Source organism: Puma concolor, chromosome F2 (assembly GCF_028749965.1).
Source record: "Puma concolor isolate L17-30 chromosome F2, mPumCon1.1.hap2, whole genome shotgun sequence".
Classification (NCBI taxonomy): domain Eukaryota; kingdom Metazoa; phylum Chordata; class Mammalia; order Carnivora; family Felidae; genus Puma; species Puma concolor.
Genome location: NC_141684.1, coordinates 73,933,006 through 73,957,241, shown reverse-complemented (window position 1 = coordinate 73,957,241; position 24,236 = coordinate 73,933,006). Strand labels below are relative to the sequence as shown.

At 41.7% G+C, this 24,236-nt stretch overlaps 1 long non-coding RNA gene across 1 annotated transcript; it reads right to left on the bottom strand.

The window, feature by feature from the left end:
• Positions 1-300: 300 nt before the first annotated feature.
• LOC147572113 (uncharacterized) lies at positions 301-23,162 on the bottom strand. Its single transcript, XR_015246798.1, has 3 exons — positions 22,624-23,162; positions 11,087-11,148; positions 301-753 (listed from the first exon to the last, which is right to left on the bottom strand). It is a non-coding gene; the product is annotated as an uncharacterized LOC147572113 (long non-coding RNA).
• Positions 23,163-24,236: the final 1,074 nt, after the last annotated feature.

The window sequence follows — 24,236 nt, the reverse complement described above, 5'->3', positions numbered from 1 at the left end:
ACCATATACACTGACACTTCCTCTGTAGTGAAGGAAACCAGAAGAAGCACTCGTAACTCTCACTGATGGAACCATGGACTACAGTCCTAGAAAGCTGTATAAATCCAACCCATAGAAACAGAGCCCAGTCTCCCACCTCACATTTTGGAGCCAGCAAAACCTGGACGTGGGGAAGCCTCCATTTTTTATTATAAGCCAACACCCTGGGATATACAAAAGCAGTAAGACCACTAGGGGCAGTGTAACCAAAACAACATGAATTTTCTCCTTTGGTGAATCACAGAAGCTATACCAGGTGAATTGTCACACAAAGGAAACTTTATTTGCAGCAAATCAGGAGATCGCAAGGAATAACTTCCAAAGCCCTGACTCTTCAAGCAAGGGTGATTGGGTTTCTTTTGTTTAGGGTTAAGATGAATGTTTAGATGAGGAAGTCTTGTCATCATATGCAGAGGTGGGCATAAGGTCATGCATGGGCCTGAAAGGAACATGCCTACACATACATGTTATGTAAATGAGGCTGGTGTTCCCTCCTTGAATGGAGATCTTAGTATTATAATGAGGCAAAGGTGATTGTTGGTCATTCCAGAGGTTACTCCATGGCCCCTCTGTGCAGGTGCAAGTCAGGGGTTTAGTTCAAACTGGTCTGGGTCATCTGGTCCAACTGGAGGTCTTGTCACATCATTCACTATTGCCTGCAGGGTGGTTTTGCTGTCCATTAGCCTGAGTTAAGAGATACGCTGGAGAGAAGAGCTTAAGAAAAAAAAAAGCATGACAAAGGTCAGTGAGTACAAGCAGGTGGGCAGGAAAGGTCAGGTCTTGGGGTCTAGCTGGTGATAGGAGGACCCTGGGGAGGTTCCAAACCCAGAGATACTAGGATAAGACCATTTAAGTTTTCCCGTTTTCATAGCAAACAAAGAAGAGAAACCCAGCAGTGGGTCAGATAGCTGGTCACAGCTTCTGCTTGACTTATACTGAGCAAATGTTGCTTTGGCAGGGTGTGGTTGCAGGTCTGTATGTAATGTTTTTCCTCCTCTGATTGCCTTCAAGATCTCCTTAATATGGTACTTAGGAGTCTGACAATGATTTTTTTTTCTTTAAAAAAATGTTTTTAACGTTTATTCATTTTTGAGAGAGAGAGACAGAGTGCGAGTGGGGGAGGGGCAGAGAGAGAGGGAGACACAGAATCCAAAGCAGGCTCCAGGCTTCGAGCTGTCGGCATGGAGCCTGAAGTGGGGCTCGAACCCACGAGCTGTGAGATCATGACCTGAGCCGAAGTCGGACGCTTAGCCGACTGAGCCACCCAGGTGCCCCTCACATTTTTTTTTCTTTAATATATCTTTGGCTTATATTCTTTCATTGACTTTGGAAAATTCTTGGCTATTATCTCTTCAAATATCCTTTACACTTCCTCTCACTCTCTTCTTCTGCGACTCCAATTACAAGTGTGTTAGTTCCTTATCCCACAGTTGTTCCCTTCCTTCCCTCCTCCTCCCCTTCACCTTCTCTTACTCCTCACCCTCCTCCTCCTTCTTCTACTCCTTCTTTGTGTCCTCAGTTTGTATGATTCCAGTCGACGTATTTCCAACTACACTGATCTTTCCTCTGAAGTTTCCAGGCTGTTAGTAAGCTTATTGAAGAAATTCTTCATCTCTGATCCCATTTTAAAAATTGTATTTCTAGCATTTCCTTTGGACTGGTTGATAGTTTTTGTCTTTCTAATGCAATCAGTATCCCATCAGTTTTTGTCTTTCTAATGCAATCAGTACCCCATCAGTTAATGCCCATTGTCCATTTGTTCCATTAGATCTTTTAACATTTTAATCGTGGTTCTTTCAAATTCCCTGTCAATTCTAACATCTTGGTCATCTCTGAGTCTGGATCCGTTGAATGCCTTATTCCTTGAAGATGGATTGATTTTTCTTACTTTTTGTAGAAGCTATCTGTGATTATATTTAAATTCATCCGTGTTAGCTAACAGGAAATAAAGACTCACTGTACAGTGAGAGAAGGGAGAACCTGTACTGGGGACCCTCGTCTAATTGGAGGTTTCTGGGCAAGAGCTGAGTCTGGAAGAATATGTGACGGAGGTAGAAAGGGCCTCTGAAACCAGGCCTCCGCATAAGGCAGCCAGGCTTTGGCAAAAATAGCTAAGTGTGTGAATATAAACATTTTAAAAGCCACAGAATAAAATATCAAGCCTAAGCCACACCCTGTAGCCTGCACAGGGATTCAGACAAGTGACAACATCACACACAGCAGGGATACCTCTGGCTGTACAGAACAAAGTTTGCTCGTTTGTTTGTTTTTTAACTAATGGGTTTCAATTTTTAAGACAAGTTTAGGGTTACCAAAGAAATGAGCAGAAAGTAAAGAGTTCACATATACCCCTTCCCAGTTTCCCCTATTATTATCTCGCATCGATGTATATTTGTTGTAACTGATGAACCAATGTTGATACATTATTATTAACTAAAGTCCTTGGTTTACATTGGGATTCACCCCATGTGTTTTATAGTTCTATGAGGTTTGATGAATGCCTAGTGTCATATATCCGCCATTAGGACATCATATTCTTAGTTTCATGGCTCCACCTGTTCATGACTTCTTTCCTGACAAATCCCTGGCAACCACGGATCTTTTTAGTGCCTCTACGGTTTTGCCCTTTCCAGAATGTCATAGAGTTGGAAGTATATAGTGTGTAGCCTTTTAAAATTGGCTTCTTTCACTTACAACACATGTTTAAGATTCCTCTGTGTCTTTGCATGGCCTGATAGCTCATTTCTCCTTACTGTTGGAAGATATTCCGTTGTATGGATGTTGTGATGGTTAATGTTTACATGTCAATTTGACGGGGCCGTGGAGGGGGGCTGGAGGAGGCAGGCAGATATTAGGTTAAATATTATTCTGGGTATGTCTGTGAGGGTGTTCCTGGATGAGACTAACATTTGAATCAACAGACTGAATAAGGCAGATGGCCTTCCCCAATGTGGGCAGGCTCCATCCCACCCACTGAATGCCAGAATAGAACAAAAAGCTGAGCAACAGAGAATTCGCTCTCTTTGCCTGAAGGTCTTCACGCTGGGACATCAGTCTTCTCTTGCCTTAGGACCCAGACTGGAACTTACATCATCAACTCTCCTCATTCTTAGGCCTTCGGACTGCAGATCTGTGGACTTTTTGTCCCAAATATATATTTAAGAGAGGAACAAAACAGCCCAGAGAGAGAGCCAGACTAACTTACACTCCTCCATATGGAACAACCTAGAAACCAAATATTTACAAGGCCAGGCAAAAGCAGGGCAAATGACAAGAAGCGCCCCCCCCATCATTTGGGACTTGTAAAACTCTACACCAGGGACATGTTCTACTTTTATTTCCAGATACATAATCAAGGTTTCTTCCAATGGTCTGCCTTAGTGCCTGGAATACAGAATTGGTAGACCCGGAGGAATTTGAGATGTATGTGGAGAGGGGGTGGGTGGTGTTGCAGAATGAAACAGGGTGGAACGTGAACCCTGTTTTACTCTTGTTATCATTTGCCTACTGAATTCCCAGGCAAGTGTAGCCTGCAGAAGCACAGATTATACGTAGAAATGTCGAGAACCATGAAGAAACATTTCAGACCCGTCATCACACCACCCAAACCTGACCATTCTTAGCTCGAAATTTACCTGCCATCATTAATTTACTCAATTTGTCGGACATGTTATTTATCGGAAAGTACTGAACATTGCTAAGGTATTTTCTCCTCCTGTGTGTGTGTGTTTTTAATCAATGGTAAAGGGAGTTTTCAATCCCAGTTTAAAATTCTCATGCAACTTTAAGCTAAAAAGCCAAACGTCTAGGGTGAATCTATATTTATAAAGTCCTAAGTGGCTAAGAATTGGAGTTATATAAAACATTTATACTTCTTTTCTCTCCCAGTGGTAAGGAGTGGAAGTGGAGGGGCCAGAAGGCAAAAGACACACAGGCAAAAGCAGTCAGCTGACTAAACCTTTAGGTTTTAGTTAGATTCTTTTTTTTTAAAGTTTATTTATTTATTTACTTGGGGGGGGGGGGCAGAAAGAGAGAATCCCAAGGAGAGAGAGAGAATTTGTCAGCACAGAGACCAATGCAGGGCTCGAACCCATGAACTGTCAGATCACAACCTGAGCCGAACCCAAGAGTCAGATGTTCAACCAAGTGAGCCACCCATGTGCCCCTTAGTTAGATGCTTAAAGGAGAAGACTTTAAGTAGATTAGATAAAATATCCTTCCAAGTATTTGCCAGTGCTTTATAAAATGTTACCTTCTACCCCAGCTTGACCCATTCATTGCTGGTGGGAATGCAAAACGGGGTGGACACTTTGGAAGCCCATTTGGCAATTTATTACAAATCATCATCCGCCATCCCATAATGGTGCTCCCAGGTGTTTTCTTTTTTTTTCTTTTTTTATTTTTTTTTCAACGTTTATTTATTTTTGGGACAGAGAGAGACAGAGCATGAATGGGGGAGGGGCAGAGAGAGAGGGAGACACAGAATCGGAAACAGGCTCCAGGCTCTGAGCCATCAGCCCAGAGCCTGACGTGGGGCTCGAACTCACGGACCGCGAGATCGTGACCTGGCTGAAGTCGGACACTTAACCGACTGCGCCACCCAGGCACCCCTCCAGGTGTTTTCCTAAATGAGCTGAAAACTTATGTCCACACAGAAACCTGTATGCAAATGTCTATAGCAGCTTTGTTCATAATTGCCCCAAATTGGAAACAACCAAGATGTCCTTCAATAAGTGAATGAATAAATAAACTGCGGTACAGAGAAACAGAACTAATAGAAAGTTACATATACGTAACTTTTATTTTAATGTAGTCAACTTGTCAGCCTTTCAAAAAATATTTTTGTGCTATTTGCATGTTGGTCAAATGAATCTATCCTACCCCAACATCATAAAGGTGTATCTACAGATATAGATAATATATCCTTTATATTTTCTTCTAAAAGTTTGAATATTTGGGGCAATAATTTTTGTCTGCTTTAGTTACTACTATATTCAAACGCCTGGAACAGTGTTGGCACAAAAAAAAAGGCGGGCACTATTTGTTAAAAGAGTGGAACGAGAGGGGTACCTGGGTGGCTCAGTCGGTCGAGCAACCGACTTTAGCTCAGGTCATGATCTCACGGTTTGGGAGTTCAAGCCCCGCATCGGACTCTCTGCTGACAGTCTAGAATCCACTTCAGATCCTCTGTCCCCCTCTCTCTCTGCCCCTTCCTGGCTCATGCTTACTTTCCAAAAATGACTTAACATTTCTATGTATATAACAAAAAGAGCGGAAGGAGAGGAAATGTTCAGGGGAAAACAAAGTAAAAATGGAAAATCAGAATCGTGAGGGGGAACTGCGACGTCTTTGATTTGTGAGACATAGAGCAGGGCCATGAGGCATACTTTTCAGCACTTCTGATTGATTGGAAATCAATGGGTGCCCATGTCGGGCACGATAAATCCTTGTGTTTGGCCATTATCCAACACAAAGCGAAAGAAGATAGCTACTGTCTGACTCAGCCACGACGTCAAATCAGGAAATAATGACACACAAAGGCGGCACTGTCACGCACGGTGGCTTCACCCAGCTGCTTAGAGATCACCATTGACGAGTTCCAAACTGGTTACTAAGTTGACAATGTGTCTACCCTGTTGGGAGGTTTGTTTAACGAATAATTTTATGGCATCTTTCTATTGTGTTTGCTTTTCATGTAGCATGAGACAAGTTTTACTTTGGTTTTAAAATGGTGAAGATAATCTAAGTTTTAAGCTGGTGGGCCCCGTGATGTTATTTCTGGCTCTCATAAATTTTAATCCAAACATAAATTCTCCTCTTCAGGTATTCTATTTTCCTTCAGCTCCTGAGGAGACACTTTCCATAGCCGTGACAGCTATGGCCTTCAAAGCAGCATTGGCAATGACATTAATTACTTTCGTTAGATCAACATTCATTGTTCTTTGAATCAATCAATGTAAGAACTGCCTAGTATTTTCTAAAAATTTTTTTTTAACGTTTATTTATTTTTGGGACAGAGAGAGACAGAGCATGAACGGGGGAGGGGCAGAGAGGGAGGGAGACACAGAATCGGAAACAGGCTCCAGGCTCTGAGCCATCAGCCCAGAGCCCGACGCGGGGCTCGAACTCATGGACCGCGAGATCGTGACCTGAGCTGAAGTCGGACGCTTAACCGACTGAGCCACCCAGGCGCCCCAGAACCGCCTAGTATTTTCCTGCTACTAGTGGTACGATGTGGTCCCATCATCCTTAGGCTAAGAACCAAGGCAGATATCTTTCAGAAGCTGAAATGACAGAAAGCTGGGTTCCCAAACTGAGCCAGTAAAATCTCCTGTAGGATTAGCACCATAGAGAGGGAGGATGTGAATCACTGGATAAGTTAGACGCTGACATCTGGTCAGAAGAAACATAGAGAACTTCTGTGGATGTGAAACTTCTGGGCAGAACTTACATCTTGATGTACCACGGGACTCTGATATCATGCCCAAGAACTGAGGCATAGTTTTCGTCTCTTATTACCTTACTTTTTATCAATTCTGCTTCCTCTGTGACATACACATTTAGCATACCATGACTCATTATAAAACATGACTTCCCAATTTATCTGAACATGTTGCCCCATGTTACTGGTTGTCTGTATCTGGTCCACAATGTCTTTTGGTTGGGCACAAGTGTCACGGCAGATAAGCTAACGTAGTAGCTAAATAGTGACGGTTCCGACACATGCACCGTGAGTTGTCCAAGCTGCAAACCTGACCCCAAATTCCCCCAGTCCCTACCCCACCCCACTGCCCCACCCCCATCCCTTCCCTCCTCTCTACCTGGATCCCAGGCCCTGTCCTGCCCCACATCCAGTCCTACAGCCAGATCAGAGTTTATGGTTTCCTATGCTTTCTTAGTCTAGGTTGCATGCTTCTCTTGGTCACGGAGCTTTTAATGACTGGAGGCGGTGAAATCTTTCCGTGTGGTATTCCTATCACTCCACACAAATATGAAGCTAAAAAAGAATTTCTTTACAAATTCTATCACTGGGAGTAGTATCAGTGAGTGTTTAGTGAATATTTTGCCTTGTGGATGGAAATATTTAATCTATACTCAAATATTGTTGGCTGTATTCTGGTATACTTTCTCACCCTGTCCACAGGGCAGTCATCTAGATATTGTTTTATTTTTTTTTTAATGAAAAAAAATTTTTATTGAGAGAGAGACAGCATGAGCAGGGGAGAAGGGAAGAGAAAGAGAATCTTTTTTTTTTTTTTTTTTACGTTCATTTATTTTGACAGAGAGAGAGACAGAGAGACAGAGCATGAGCGGGGGAGGGGCAGAGAGAGGGGGAGACACAGAATCTGAAGCAGACTCCAGGCTCCGAGCTGTCAGCACAGAGCCCGACACGGGGCTCAACTCCAGACCGCAAGATCATGACCTGAACCAAAGTTAGACACTCAACCGACTGAGCCACCCAGGCGCCCCGAGACATCGTTTTAAAGTCAAACGTGTAGACACCGATTATCATTATTATTTATTTCAATACCTTGATTACGCTCATCAGTTCCTTCAGAAGAGAGCTTGATCACTTCTCCATAGTTTGGTTTGCTCCTATATAGCTCAGCCTCTTCCCACAGATCCCTCCCAGACATATTACAGGGCATTTTTCATCATTGAGGTCCTTGGCTAGGTCTCTGAATGGGGCGCACTCTGCAAGGGGCCGCCGGTGCACATTCGGTCTTCCCTACGTGTAAGGGTTTGTCACATGTTGTGACTCGTGCCACTTATCGGTACAGGGAAACGGCTCTTTTTCTGGATACTATAGGTGCACAGAACTCCAGCTCTGAATAGTAGCTGTGTCAAGAGCGACAGGATTGGGGAAAATGTACTGGAAAAGGAGAATGAAATTAAAGGGTCAACTTAAGGGGCGCCTGGGTGGCTCGGTCGGTTGAGCGTCCGACTTCAGCTCAGGTCATGATCTCCGGGTTCATGAGTTCAAGGCCTGCGTCGGGCTCTGTGCTGACAGCTCAGAGCCTGGAGCCTGCTTCAGATTCTGTGTCTCCCCCTCTCTCTGCCCCTCCCCTGCTCACGCTCTGTCTCTCTGTCTCAAAAATAAATAAAATATTTAAAAAAAATTTTTTTTAATAAAGAAAATAAATAAAGGTCAACTTAAAAACTTGGTGGATCTAAGTTATGTTGTATTTACCACGTATCCTTCTGTCAGTCCTACTCAACTCACTAAGCTTGGTGGCTTAGTTCTTAGTTCATTTGGACACAGTTAATTTTCCTCTTTTACCTAAATCTTTTGTAGCGTTAATAAAGCTGTGGGGGCACCTGGGTGACTCAGTCGGTTAAGTGTCCGACTTTGGTTCAGGCCATGGTCTCACCGTTTGTGGGTTCAAGACCCACATCAGGCTCTGTGCTGTCAGCCTGGAGCCTGTTTACGAGTCTTTCTCTCTCTGTCTCTTTCTCTCTCTCTCTCTCAAAATAAATAAATAAACTTTAAAATAAACTTAAAAATAAATAAATAAATAAATAAATAAATAAATAAGGTTGCAAATTCTTCTTCTGGTTTGTTCAGTAAATTGCTATCACATTGTTTCCCCAGTTTATGTAAACAAGGATTTATAAAGACTAAGCAAACAAGTAAACTTTGATTCTATTTAAAAAAAAATTTTAATGTTTATTTTTTTTTTGAGACAGAGAGAGCGAGCGAGCACGAGTGGGGGAGGGGCAGAGAGAGGGGGAGACCCAGAATCCGAGGCAGGCTCCGGGCTCTGGGCTGTCAGCACAGAGCCCCACGCGGGGCTTGAACTCATGAACCGCGAGGTCCATGACCTGACCTGAAGTCACATGCTTAACCGACTGAGTCATCCAGGCGCCCCAGGTAAAGTTTGATTCTAATCTGAATAATAAATGATTAAAATAAAGTCTATTAATTCTGTTAAAAATGGTTAGTAACCATCAATATTTGGTACGTGTTTTGTTTGTTAAATTTAATTGAAATAGGAAAAATAATACCCTCAGATAATTAATTTAGAACTCTTGTTTCTATTTTTTCTTTGCTCCTGAGTAATTTAAAAGACTGATTATAAATTTCCAAATGGAAAGAATGTATTTTGTTTTGATTTTTTATTATTTTGTTTGTGAATTTCCACATTTTCTGCATTATGGTCCAAGAATGTGGTCTTATGTGAATTCTGATCTGGGGACTCTAAATTCTTCAGTGTGGCCTAATGTATCATCAGTTTTGGCAAGTATTCCATGTGGATTTCAGTATAGGGCTCTCTATAGTGAATTGGCAAACAAAACTAAGGGTCTGAACAAACAAACAAAACAAAACCGACTGAGCCACCCATGTAAAATGGGTTAATTACATGAAAATTACATGAAAATTTTTACATGTTAATGTAAATTGTTAATTACATGAAAATTTTTAAATTTTTACTGTTCTCAGTTTGATATTTTTATTTCTCCATTATACTTAACTTTCCTACTCTGGTTGGGGATTTCTCATTTTCTCCTTGTCATTCTGTCAAGTTTGTTTGCTATACATTTGAAGGTATATTGATAGGTACATTAGTGGTTCATCAATAAGGGATGCCTTCTGACTAATAAAGATTTTTGCCATATAGTCCAGTTATTTTCATTTTTATAGTTATACTTTTCTTTATATTAGTGTTTGCCTTGTATATCTTTCCCATTCTTTTTGTTCGCTTTTTTTTTTTTTTTTTTTTTTTTAAATTTCAGAGGGAGAGAGAGCATGACTGGGTAGAGGGACAGAGGGGCCGAGGGAGAGAGAGAATCTCAAGCAGGCTGCATGCTCAGTATGGAGCCCAATGTGCGGCTTGATCCCACGACCCTGGGATCATGACCCGAGCCAAATTCAAGGGTCGGACACTCAACCGACTGAGCCATCTAGGCACCCATTTTTGGTCCCTTTTTATTTTTAATGTATGATTTTTGAATATCAAAGAGTTAGAATTTGTTTTTACCCCACTATGAGAGCTTCTGCCTTTTCTTTCTTTTTAAAGTAGGATCTACGCCCAACGTAGGGCTCAAACTTACAACCTGAGGTCAAGGGTCACATGCTCTACCCACTGAGCCAGCCAGGCATCTCTGAGAGCTTCTGCCTTTTAATTGGATGAAATTATTGTATGTCTACTTTGTTTCTCATATCTTCCCATCCTAGTTTTTGTTTGCCAATTATCACTCTTTCCTATTCCTCATCCCCTTCCTACCTTTGTTGGACTGAGGATTTTTTTCTCTGCATATTTAATTTTCATTCTCTTTTATGGCATATATATAGACAGATATCTGTATCTATATAGATGGATAGATACAGATATCTATCTTCCTAGCACCTAACATATACATGATGTATTAATAGAATAGTGCTTATACTCACATGTTTAATGCACTTACTTAATTTGTAGTCTTCTAGTAACATCTAGAGATATTCAGTGTCTTTTTATGTTCTCAAACGTGATTTGAGCATGGTTTGACTTCCCTCCTTCCATTCCAGAATCTTCTACGTGCAGATAATGTGCAAGGTAAGTTCCAGTTTTTGTGTTAAAGTTTTGGCTCGTTTCACATTTTACACCAACAATTAGACTTTATATATTTTGCTAGTATTACCACTATTTTTCACATCCCACGTATATATCCCTCACTTTTCTTTTTTTTTTTTTAAATTTTTTTTTTGAACGTTTATTTATTTTTGGGACAGAGAGAGACAGAGCATGAACGGGGGAGGGGCAGAGAGAGAGGGAGACACAGAATCGGAAACAGGCTCCAGGCTCCGAGCCATCAGCCCAGAGCCCGACGCGGGGCTCGAACTCGCGGACAGCGAGATCGTGACCTGGCTGAAGTCGGACGCTTAACCGACTGCGCCACCCAGGCGCCCCATCCCTCACTTTTCAAGTCGCTGTTTAATTTCCTAGAATATATCCCCAAACAATTCTTCTAGGAAGAATGAGTGGCTATGCCCCTTAGCCTGCTTATCCATGAGGGCTCCTCAGTTTTTCCAGGAACCACTTAGCTGAAGCAATGTCTGGCTTACCTGCTCCAGTTTCCACACTGAGGATTCTACCTGTGAGGAGGCCGCAATCGCCCTTTGTCCACCTGGGAAGAAGGAGAAGAAGAAGTGTGCCTGCTCTGTACCCAGATGCCCATGGATAATTCTAAATATTCCAAGAACTCTCTCTTGCTTCTCGTACTTACTTATTTGGCCTTGGAGTTGCTGTAAAATGCCCACACCCTCAAACTGAAGTTTTTCTGCATATCTTCCGGGCTACAGTTTTCTTGGGTAAAGGAACATGGCGCTTTAGCACTTCTGTCCATCACTTGGCTGCTTCTGAGTGTCCCAGGGGAAGAGTCTGTTTCTGTTTAACTAGGACCTCCCTCGCTGCACTCACAACAGCAGAGCGGTCTGCCGGTTGAGTCAGATGCGGCTCTGGTGAGCTGTGTCCAAAGCCCAGAAGCTAAACGGTGTCATGTTTTCATAGTGGCCATATGTACAGGGTGGTACAGTAGACTCAGTGATGACTTTCCAAGGATGTCCATGGAGTAATGCCCAGAACTGGCCAAAGTGTTAACGTACATGGTAAAAGGAACTTTGCGGTTGTGACGAAGGATCACATTAAGTTGGAAAGAACGTCCTGTACAGTATTAACAAGGTGGGCCCAATGTAATCATGAGACTGGGGAAAGGGTTGCAGTCAGAAAGGCAGATGTGGCCACAGAAGCTAAGTTCAGAGAGATGAACTTTGAAGATGGAGGAAGGGACTTGAGCCAAAGAATGCAGGCAGCTTCTAGAAAAGCAGGGAAATGAATTCTCCACTACAGCCTCCAGAAGGAACACAACTCTGCCAACACCTTGAGTTTGGCCCCTAAAACCCCATGTCCACCTTCTGACCTCCAGAACTGTAAGGTAATATATTGGTGCTGTCTTAAGGCACTAAGTTTGTTATGCTTTGTTATAGCAGCAATAGGAAACTAATGCAGTGGCATCTTTCTCCAGCAATAATGACTCTTTGGGTGTGGGTTCTCTATTCCCCATGCTCCCTTCAAGGTAGGGTGGTCCAAGCCAAAGCTCTTCAGAGAAACCTGTTTCCTCTTCCTTGCCCTAGAGTCAGGAGAACGGACAGGTGCCAGTCACCTTACAAATGGGAATCCGTGGAGGTTTGCGCTTCAGTGGAACAATGCTATCGGGTTGTGTTGGCTACTATACAGGCAAAACAACCCAGGAAAGTCATTGGGACCGGTGAAAGATGAAATCAGGGATGTGGGAGGAAGAAGCAAGTAAAAGAAAGGGCCTCTGCCCTGATGAACCACGCCGGAGAGCTGGGTAGAAGGCATAGTCTCACTGGCTAGATTCTCTACCCCGGCTGTGAGACCACAGGGTAAAGAAATCTCCAGATTATTTCCTGAAAGTTCTTCACCCCAGCTATTACATCTAGAAGCAACCTGCTCTTGCAGATACGTGTCAATGTTTCATAAGCACAAGTTGACCTCTGGATGCTGGGTCAAGGCCAGTCCCCGGACCCGACCTCCCAGACCCAGACATGCCATCCCTTCACTTCTCTCTCTGAGAGAGAGAGAGGGACAGCGAGACGGAGACTCATCGGCAGAGCTGGCTCACCCTCTACCTTTACAGTAACTCTATTTATTTCAGGGGCCTCATTCCCCGTATCTAGTCCGGTTGATCTGGGAGATCCCCATCACTTCAAATCTTACAGAACAAGAATTAGAACACAGCTTCCTTTCCTCGAAAAAGTCTCTGAACTCTTTAACTGCTTCTTGCCCCTCCCCACACAAGAGAAATGTGCTTCCAGGTGATTTTCCTGTCCCTGGGGTCGACTGTGAAGCGAGTAGCAATTATAAAGAGAGCAAGTTAACCAAACGTAATTTTTGACTGCGTACCCTTCCATGGTTGGGCACGAATCCTTACTCTGGCTTTCCATGAATTCCTCTGACGAACTTTGCCCCTCATGCTGTCGTGTATCTTTAAGGGTAGAAAACAAGTGACACAGTTCCTGGCATATTAAACATGCCCAGTACACATGAATTACTTTGAAGTTATACTGTAGCAGAGAATACTGATTGCTTCACAATATCCATTCTCCCTTCTTTAATAACAAAACCCTAGGAAGTGTGTTTGGCTATAAGAGGGTAGCTCTTAGACCCTTAGCAATTAGATATGGCCAGTGAGATGTAACTAAGTATTCTCTGAGGCTCAGCTCCATAAAAGGAGGGGACCTGTGCCCTTTGGCAGGTCTACTCTTCCTTTTTCCTGTGTTTGGAGTATGAACATGGCGACTGGAGCAGAGCAGGACTCTTGCGTCATTTACTTCTAGATTATTTTTATGTGAGAAAAATTAATGGCTCTATTGTTTAAGCCACTTTATTTTGGATTCCTGTGTGCAGCTAAATATAATCCTGACCAAATCAAGCATATTTTTCCTTGCCTGTAGAGAACAGAAGAAAAGAAACATGGAGAGAGGACGGAGGAAATGGAGGGGGTGGGGGCGGTGGGCGGAAAGCAAAACAAAACAGTGTTAAGATTCTAGGGGTGGTGTATTCCCTGAAGTCTTTCAAAGAACAAAAGGTACATATGTGTGCTGCTGTCACGCGTGTGTTGGCGACACGAATTAGCTCATACGCAACTGGTAAGCAGGGAAATGGTATCAGTGAAACAATGGTGAGGTCACTTTGGTTCATAAACCATTTTCCTGCATGTGATTTCCAAGAAATCAGGAGCAAACTTTCTCCACAATGAAAACAAGCCTTAGCAATACATGAACGCCCTAAGAAAGAAATCCCACAAGGTATCTTCCTCTCCTGAAAGCAAGGGCTGGGGTGGTGATTCCAAGAACTGCTACACATTTTCCAACATTAAACTTTTTGATGAAGTTGTGAAGACAGATAAGGAAGTTGCAACAATATTTCCTTCTATATTAAAAAAAAAAAAAAGATGAAGCCTCCTGAATCAGATGTTTCATTTTGATAATCTGGTCTCTTGCAAGCAAATGACCTTATGTTTCCAGGAAGAAAGTGCAAGCCACCAAGTTCAAACGCTACCCAGGGCAAGCTGCTAGTGGAGACAGCCTTAAAAAAAAAAAAAAAAAAAAGATGTTTGTTGTTTTCTTAGCGCTCCTGTTATAAAGTTGCATGGCATGGTCTGCCCCAACCCTATTTATCCCATGTGCCTGTTATTTTTAGCACATGTTTTTGCAGAATGCAAAGCTTTAAATGAATGCATACATGATTTTATACATATAAAAAAATTAGATGTTAAGAAAACAATACGAATAGCTCTAGAGCAAACTATAACTGATAAAGTATTCCTCCTCCACACCTTAGCACCAATCCTTTAGCCCAGCTTGGCTTTCCAACCCGCTTCCTTCTATAATTTCATTTCTCTTATCATCTAGAATAAAATCTTGAAAAACGCCGAGCCTTTTCTCAGGAGGCTACTAGAGGAAATACTCTTGCAGATTGCGAGCATGAATGGAGGCATGCAAGAGTGAGGGGCTCAGGGCAGGAGAGCAGTGGGGTAAGGTCTAAGGCGATGGTGACGGATGGTCCTGGAAAACCTCTGGGGCTAACACAAGACAAATGGCTCAGATGGGCTTCCTGGGAAATGCAAAGGAGGGGATCCGCTTGTGCCTATGGAGAAGTAACATCTAAAGGTATTTTGCAGCTCTACTGGGGACACCAGGAAGAATCAGCGGTAAGACCACGGACAGCCAATCCTGACTTGACTCAAGAAACAAGAGACAGGACAGCACTTGCACCTCCCACTATACAGTGTGGGTCACGCATCCTACGCTGGCCATTAGGACGGAAGAATAACAACATGGTAATATCCTGTTACCTTTCAAGAGTTCCAGTAACAGCCCTGTGCTTTTAATAGGAGATTTACTTGCCCTGAGCCCATGGGATATTTTGTGCTTTTGTGCCTGCGGCCTAGCTCAGAGGGTTTCCCTCCGTCCTAAAACCCTGGTCAGGAAGCATCATCTCTACACATTTTCCAGAAGTATAAAATTCTGATCGTCTATGGGGCGCCTGGGTGGCACAGTCGGTTAAGCGTCCGACTTCAGCCAGGTCACGATCTCGCGGTCCGTGAGTTCGAGCCCCGCGTGGGGCTCTGGGCTGATGGCTCAGAGGCTGGAGCCTGTTTCCGATTCTGTGTCTCCCTCTCTCTCTGCCCCTCCCCTGTTCATGCTCTGTCTCTCTCTGTCCCAAAAATAAATAAACGTTGAAAAAAAAAATTAAAAAAAAAAAATTCTGATCGTCTAGTTGCTCTTTTTGAGTGTGCTTATCTAGACCTTTGGCTTCAAATGACAACAGTACACCTGTTTCTCTCAATTTCCTAAGCCCAGCCCCGATCTTGCTCCTGAAAGATTCCTTGCGAATCTTATACGCCTCTTTGACGGATACTAGGTTTATTGTGATATAGGCCTCCCTTGCAAAAGGTGGGCCTTCATAAGGTCAATCACTGAAGAAGAGGCTGATCCTTGGAGAGGAAACAACCTCTTAAAATATATACAGGTGAATGCCTATTCTTTTCAAACTATTCCAAAAAAAAAAAAAAAAATAGAAGAGGAAGGAAAACTTCCAAATGTATTCTCTGAGGCTAGTACTACCCTGATACCCAAAACAGATAAAAGACACCACAAAAAAGGAGAAATACAGGCCAGTATCTCTCATGAATATAGATGCAAAAATTCTCAACAAAACAGCAAACTGAATCCGACAAGACATTAAAAAAAAAAAAAAAAAAACATACACCATGATCCAGTGGGATTTATACCCCGGATGCAAGGGTGGTTCCATATTTGCAAAGCAATCAACGTGATCTATCACATCAAGAAAAAGGAAAAATACCGTGTGATCATTTCAATAGATGCAGAAAAAGCATCTGACAAAGTACATCCATTCATGATAAAAGCCCTCTGCAAAGTAGGTCTAGAGGGAATATACTTCAATATAATAAAGGCCTTATATTAGAAACCCACAGCCAACATCATGCTCAATGGTGAAAAACTGAGAGCTTTTCCCCTAAGGTCAGGAACAAGACAAGGATGCCCACTCTCACCACTTTTTTTCAACATAGTACTAGAAGTCCTAGCCACAGCAATTAGACAACATTAAGAAACAACAGGCATCCAAACTGGTAAGGAAGAAGTAAAACTCTGTTTACAGATGACGTGATAGTATATATATAAAACCCTAAAGACTCCACCACAAAACGACTAGAACACATAAATGAATTCAGTAAAGTTGCAGGATACAACATTATCGTACAGAAATATGTTGCATTCCTATATGCTAATAATAAAGCAGCAGAAGGTGAAAGCAAGAAAATAATCCCATTTACAATTACACCGAAAACAATAAAATATCTAGTAGTAAACTTAACCAAAGATGTGAAAGACTCCTGTACTCTAAAAACTACAAAATACTGATGAAAGAAATTTAAGATGACACAAAGAATAGAAAGACATTCTATGCTCATGGATTAGAAAAACAAACACTGCTAAAATGGCCATACTACCCAAAGCAATCTACAGATTTAATGCAATCCCTATCAAAATACCAACAGCATTTTCCACAGAGCTGGAGCAAACAATCCTAAAATTTGTCTGGAGCCACAGAAGACCTTGAATAGCCAAAGCAGTCTTGAAAATGAAAAACCAAACTGGAGATATCACAGTTCCAGACTTCAAGTTACATTACAAATTGGTAATAATAAAATAGTATGATACCAAGCATAAAAATAGACACAGAGATCAACAGACTGGAAGAGAAAGCCCAGAAATAAGCCCACAATTATATGCTCACTTAATCTTTGACAAAGGAGGAATGAATATACAAAGGGGAAAAGTCTCTTCGACAAATGGTGTTGGGAAAACTGGACAGCTACACACAAAAGAATGAAAGGGGACCACTTTTTTTCACCATACACAAAAATAAATTGAAAATGGATGAAAGATCTAAATGTGAGGCCTGAAACCATAAAAATCCTAGAAGAAAGCCCAGGAAGTAACGGCTCTGACATTGGCCACAGAACATTTTTCTTTTCTTTTTTTAAAAAAATTTTTTTTAATGTTTATTTATTTACTTTTTAAAATTTTTTAAATGTTTTTATTTATTTTTGAGACAGAGACACAGCATGAGCAGGGGAGGGGCAGAGAGAGAGGGAGACACAGAATCGGAAGCAGGCTCCGGGCTCTGAGCTGGCAGCACAGAGCCCGACACAGGACTGGGAACTCACAGACCATGAGATCATGACCTGAGCCAAAGTCGGATGCTTAACCAACTGAGCCACCAAGGTGGCCCTATGGGACATTTTTCTTAGGCAAGGGAAATGAAAGCAAAAATAAACTATTGGGACTACCTCAAAATAAAAAGTTTCTGATAGCAAAAAAAAACAAAAACAAAAACAAAAAAACAAAGAACAAAAAAACAAAAGGCAACCTATTGAATGGGAGAAGATATTTGTACATGGCTTCTCCAATAAAGGGTTAATATCCAAAATACATGAAGAACTTAATACAGCTCAAACCCAAAAAACAGATAATCCAATTAAAAAATGGGCAGAAGACATGAACAGACATTTCTCCAGGAGACATCCAGATGCCCCACAGACATGTGAAAAGATGCTCAACATCACTCATCATCAGGGAAATGCGAATCAAAGCTAGAATGAGATACCACCTCACACCTGTCAGGCTAAAATCAAAATCATAAGAAATCACAAGTGTTGGTGAAGATATGGAGAAAAAGGAACCCTCTTGCGCTGTTGGTGGGAATGCAAACTAGTGCAGCCACTGCAGAAAACACTGCGGAGGTTCCTCAAAAAGTTAAAAATTGAACTCCCGTATGATCCAGTAGCTACACTACTGGGTATTTACCCCCCAAAAATACAAAAACACTAATTCAAAGGGATCCATGCACCTCTACGTTTATAGCAGCATTATTGACAATAGCCCAAATCGGCAAGCAGCTCAAGTACCCATTGACTGAGGAATTGATAAAGATTTGGTGTATATACCTATACTATAAATATTATTAAAAAATGAAATCTTGCCATTTGCAACACCATGGATAGAGCTAGAGAGTGTAATGCTAAGTAAAATAAGTCAGACTGAGAAAGACAAATAGCCTGTAATTTCACTCATATTTGGGATTTAAGAAACAAGACAGAAGAACTGAGGTAAACGAGAGAGAGAGAGAGAGAGAGAGAGAGAGAGACCAAGAAGCAGACTCTTTACTAGAGAGAACAAACCGATGGTCACCAGAGGGGAGACGGGTGAGGAGATGGATGAAGTAATTGATGAGGATTAAAGAATATGCTTATGATGATGAAAAAACAATTAAAAATACACATGCAAGTGAGATCATGAATTCCTCCTTCTGGCCTTTTGTTTCTTTTCATTGCACAATCTGCCGCTTAACTTGCGGTTTTGAGTTACTTCCCTGTGCAATCTTTTGGAATGCATTTTCTGTGACAACAAGGAATCCAAACTTATGTTAAAAATCTAACGGTTGGAGTGGTTAAGAATGCAAATAATACAGCCAGGTGACAAAGTGTTCAAGGGATGTCTTCTGAGCCTGGCGACATGAGCAGGCAAAACATGTTTTAAAAACCTGTCTCAACTTACATTTTGGTCCGGCAGCTGAAACATCCTATTGACAGTGATGATTACAGAACTCTTAAATTCTGACTTGTTAAAATGGGAACAATGGGAACAACGTGGATCCGAGGAACCAAAAATTACGGTAACTCTAGATGTGTAGAAAAATTGCCGTTCCCCGGGCGCAGCGCCAGGCCTCAAAGACCATTTCCAGCACAGACCCAGCCCTCAGGAAGTTTCTATAAGATGAAGTAATGATGACATAGAAGAAACGATAGGGAAGAAAAGCAAAGACAAGGCCATTTCTGATGACGCGCAAAATTACATAGGAAGGGCTATCGAAAGAGCTGAAGGATGAGGGAGCCATCCAAAGGTCAAGTTACTTCAACTGCCTCATTATCCACACCGCGAGAGACTGAATGATTGAAACTGTAGTAATTTTCCATATGAGTACAGTTCAGAAATGATGCATTTTCCTGGCTGTGTAAATGCAATTGCTACGGCTCATTCTGAACATCTGGAACGCTTTTGGCCATGAGAAACTTGGAACAGAGCATTTGGCATCCTTGTGAAGGGTGTGTGCTTTCACCGTTTAGGGAGGAATCCCAGAGAGAATGCCACAGTTAAAAGCAAATACAGGGGCGCCTGGGTGGCGCAGTCGGTTAAGCGTCCGACTTCAGCCAGGTCACGATCTCGCGGTCCGTGAGTTCGAGCCCCGCGTCGGGCTCTGGGCTGGTGGCTCGGAGCCTGGAGCCTGTTTCCGATTCTGTGTCTCCCTCTCTCTCTGCCCCTCCCCCGTTCATGCTCTGTCTCTCTGTCCCAAAAATAAATAAAAACGTTGAAAAAAAAAATTTAAAAAAAAAAAAAAAAAAGCAAATACAATTTGTAATATACTGAAAGAGTACTGGCCTGTGAGATAGAGGAATACCCAGCTGATAAATGATGGAGCCCAGGGTAACCTAAATGTCAATGTGGCACATCTCCTGCGAGATGCGGATGCATTCAGAGACTTTAATGATTTTACTTGCTTAATAGAACTCAGATGCTCCTAACTATTCCAGGTATTATTAAACATTAAATTGAACTTGAGTGGACACAGCATATTATGGTGTTCTTTCAATAATCGTTTCGGACACTGGTGTAGAAAGAGCTGTGTCCTTTTATCAACATGGTTATTTCGCATGCGCTACAGTAAATTCTTGTATATTGCTGACCATCTCTTCATATTTTCTGTTGGAAGAATTCTGTATCCAGTGCACTACAGTGTATTTATATTTCTTGCCTGAAGTGTTATTCATCAGGGTCAGTGAAAGAATATAGAAAATAGAACCTTGAAACAAAGCAAATGACCCAATTGACAGTTGAAACTCTTTTTTTTAAGACCCACTTCACGTTAGCTTTGCTTTAAAATTTTTCAGTAGCCCCCTAGAATATTTCTATTTTGTGGAGGAGAGGGCTTTCTAAAAGAGATGAAATGTATTTTAATTTCTTAGGGAAGCGGAATTCAACACACACCTTTGAAATGAGAGTCACGTGCCATGATGTAAGTTAATTCAACTATATTTACGAGTTATGTTTAAGTTATTGGTATGTCATCCAACCATACTTTTTTTTTTTTTTTTCAATGTTTATTTATTTTTCGGACAGAGAGAGACAGAGCATGAACGGGGGAGGGGCAGAGAGAGAGGGAGACACAGAATCGGAAACAGGCTCCAGGCTCCGAGCCATCAGCCCAGAGCCCGACGCGGGGCTCGAACTCACGGACCGCGAGATCGTGACCTGGCTGAAGTCGGACGCTTAACCGACTGTGCCACCCAGGCGCCCCTACCAACCATACTTTTATTACCTGTGAAAGGTGTGGCTCATAACTGTGATGGAATATTTATTTGTTTATTTATTGGGGCCGGGGAGAGACTCTTAAGCAGGTTCCACGCCCGGTGCAGAGCCCCAAGCAGGACTAGATCTCACAACTGTGAGATCCTGATCTGAGCTGAAATCAAGAGTTGGTGGCTTAATCAACTGAGCCACCTAGGCACCCCTGTGATGGAATTTTTAGTGCAGACGACCATTTCAACATGACGAAATCACCTATGATGAAGGAATTTTAAACACAGCTTTGTAAAAGAAGGCAAGAACACCAATCCAAAGGAATACATGTGCCCCTATGTTTATAGCAGCATTATTTACCATTGCTAAGATATGGAAGCACACCCAGTGTCCAGCAATTGATGGATGGATAAAGCAGATGTGGCATATATTCACAATGGAATATTATTCAGCCATAAAAAGAATGAAATCTTGCCATTTGCAATGACACGGATGGAGCTAGAGGGTGTGATGCTTAGTGACATAAGTCGGTCAGAGAAAGACAAATACTATATGATTTCACTCATCCGTGGAGTTTAAGAAACAAAACAAGACGAATAAGCAAAGGGGGGAAACATCACTGTATGTTAACTAACTGGAATTACAATTAAAACTTAAAAGTAGCTTTGTAAAAATTGTAAATACCTGGGAAAAATGGTAATTTAACAACAGAGACGATTATGATTTACACATCAGTGTTCTATTGTAATATAACCAGTCACACTACATCCAAACTTAAGAAGTAATATTTACTAAGGAATAATTATTCACTCTTCACAAGTGTCTTTACACTTATTTCAATGTTCTTTTGAAATAGGGAGCACCCCTTGCATATTTAAGAAGTGACTGAATTGACAAAATATTATTCACATATTTGTTTTCCAGGAAGATATTCTCTTTTAAGTGAGATTCTCTAGAATGTACGTAAATTTGTTCCAGAAAAGTCAGCTGAGGAGTGTTTTAAGTGGTGGTTTCACTGTTCAATAAAACATTGTTCATAACCTTGTTGATGCAAAACCCTGAGGAAGGAAATGTGTTCCGGAATGAAGGTTAACATTATAAAGAGTTTAGGGCAGTCTGGTTAGTCATGTGGCTGAGATTTTAAAAAGGAAGAGAAAGTTACATAATTCAATAGAGCAAGTGACCTATAAGTGATTGACTGTTTTTTGTCTTTATGGTAAAATGAAATCTTTAGAAATAGCAATAATGCTAATTAGGATAGTACTATTCATTATTAGTATTTCAAGGACCTGAAAAAGACAAAGTTCTCAGTTCTGGAGATTGAATAAAAATGTATCATAGTCATTCTTATCTTTACTGCTACCCATAAGCAACATTATAAACCAGGAAGAGATCCAAGGTGTAATTTTTAAATAATAGTACTATACTTTAGGCATTGCGTGGAATATAAAGAGGTTTTAATATATAGTAATATCTCTAAAAATTTTTTTTTAATGTTTATTTATTTTTGAGAGAGACAGAGACAGAATGCAAGTGGGTTAGGGGCAGAGAAGGAGACACAGAATCAGAGGCAGGCTCCAGGCTCTGAGCTGTCAGCACAGAGCTGGACGCGGGGCTTGAACTCATGTGCCGTGAGATCACGACCTGAGCCAAAGTCAGACGCTCAACCGACTGAGCCACGCAGGCGCCCCAATATATAGTAATATCTTTGGTTAGGCATACCCTACCATGGTCATTGTTAGAGCATATTCGTATTTGTGGATCTGTTTTTGTATCGGACCAAAGAAAGTAACATGTTCTGGAAAATAACATTAGCGTCTGTGGCTACCCCATGATCATGGTTTGGGCCTAAACTAATAAATAATATGTTGATCTTACTATGCCTACATAAATATTATTCAAAGATGAGTCATGTAAAACGATATGATTACATTTCTTTTCTTGGTCAGTTTGCCTCATTTTTTCCCACTGGTTTGTACTCGAATTTCTTATTAATTCATCTCCCGTCTCCCAGAAGCAGGAACCTCTTGCTATGTTCACATACATTACTTTTCTTGGAGACATGCCGCCTAGAGCCCTCTATCATCCAGTTTCAAATGGGATCGCTCCTTTCTGGGCCTCTTACATACCTGTCATCCCAGGGTCTCCTTTCAACAACATCCTTCACCAATGTTTGCCTCTTACTGATGCTGAAGCCTCTGTGTTGTGGGAAACTTCTCACCTCCTTTGACTTGCGGTCTTCTTATTTTTGTGCGGCAAGTGCACATTTAATTTGCCACTTACTTCCTGTCAAAGAGAGCATGAGAGAGAAACTTTATGATTGATTCTTTGTAGTATGTAGAAAAAGTCTTCGTTCTATCACACTTGAATGATCTTGATCGGTTCAGTATACAGTTGTCGGTTAGAAATCACTTTCCCTTAGAATTTTGAAGGCATGGCTCCATTGTTCCGTAGCTTCAAGACTTTCTGGTGGGAAGTCCAATCCATTCAGATTCTCAGTCAGGAGCTTAGGACATGTTTCTTCTACCTGGGAACCTATGCACGAACTCAGTCTCCAGTGTTGTCTCCTCCTTAAACTCTGTGAACCAAGGCTGAAAGTACCAACTCTCTAATCACAAGCTTGGTCTTTCTGGCAACCAGCCTCCATCACGAAGCTATCTAGGGCTCCTTTCACATCCAGCCATTAGCTACCTCATTAGCATAACAAAGACGCACGTTATCACTCGTGAAACTTGAAGGGTTTCTGAAGCTCTGGTCCAGGAACTGGAGACAAAGACTAAACATATAAACAACACATACGGTCCTATGGCCTTTGACCAATGCATAATGTCATTGTCTACCATTATGGTATCATGCAAAAGAGCTTCACCACCTATGTTTCACCCACCCATCCTTCCTGTTATTCCTCAGACTTCGGGCAGCTATTTTTTACTGCCTCTATGATTTTACTTTTCCCATAATGTCGTATGGTTAGAATCATACAGTATGTAGCCTTTTGAGACTGGCTGCTTTCACACAGCAATATGCAGTTAAGGTTCCCCCCATGGGTTTGCATGACTTAATAGCTCACTTCTTTTTATCGCTGAATAATCTCCCATTGCATGGGTGTATCACAGTTCATTTATCCATTTAACTTATTGACTGATACCACGTTTGCGTCTGGTTTGGGGCAATTATGAATAAAGCAGCTCCAACTATTCACGTGCAGGGTTTTGCATGGGCATAAATTTTCCACTCATTTGAGCAAACATCCATAAGTGTGGTAACTGGTTCGTGCGGCAAGACTATGTTGATCTGTGTAAGAATATCCAAATGATCTTCCAAAGTAGATCAACCATTTGGCTATCCTCTTGCAATGAATAGGCATTCTTTTTGCTCCCCGTCCTCACTGGCATTTGGTGTTGTAATTTGGATTTTAGCCTTTCTAATAGGCGTATAGTGCTATCTCATTGTTGCTTTAATTTGCATTTCCCTAAGGTCATATGCTGTTGAGTCTCATCAAAGACTTCCTTGCCATTTACATATCTTATCTGATGAAGTGTCTGTTTCAGATCTTTTGCCCAGTTTAAAAAAAAAAATTCTTTTTTAACGTTTATTTATTATTGAGAGATAGAGAGACACAGAGCGTGAGCAGGGGAGGGGCAGACACAGAATCCGAAGCAGGCTCCAGGCTCCGAGCTGTTAGCACGGAGCCCAACTCAGGGCTTGAACCCACGAACCCGTGAGATCATGACCTGAGCCA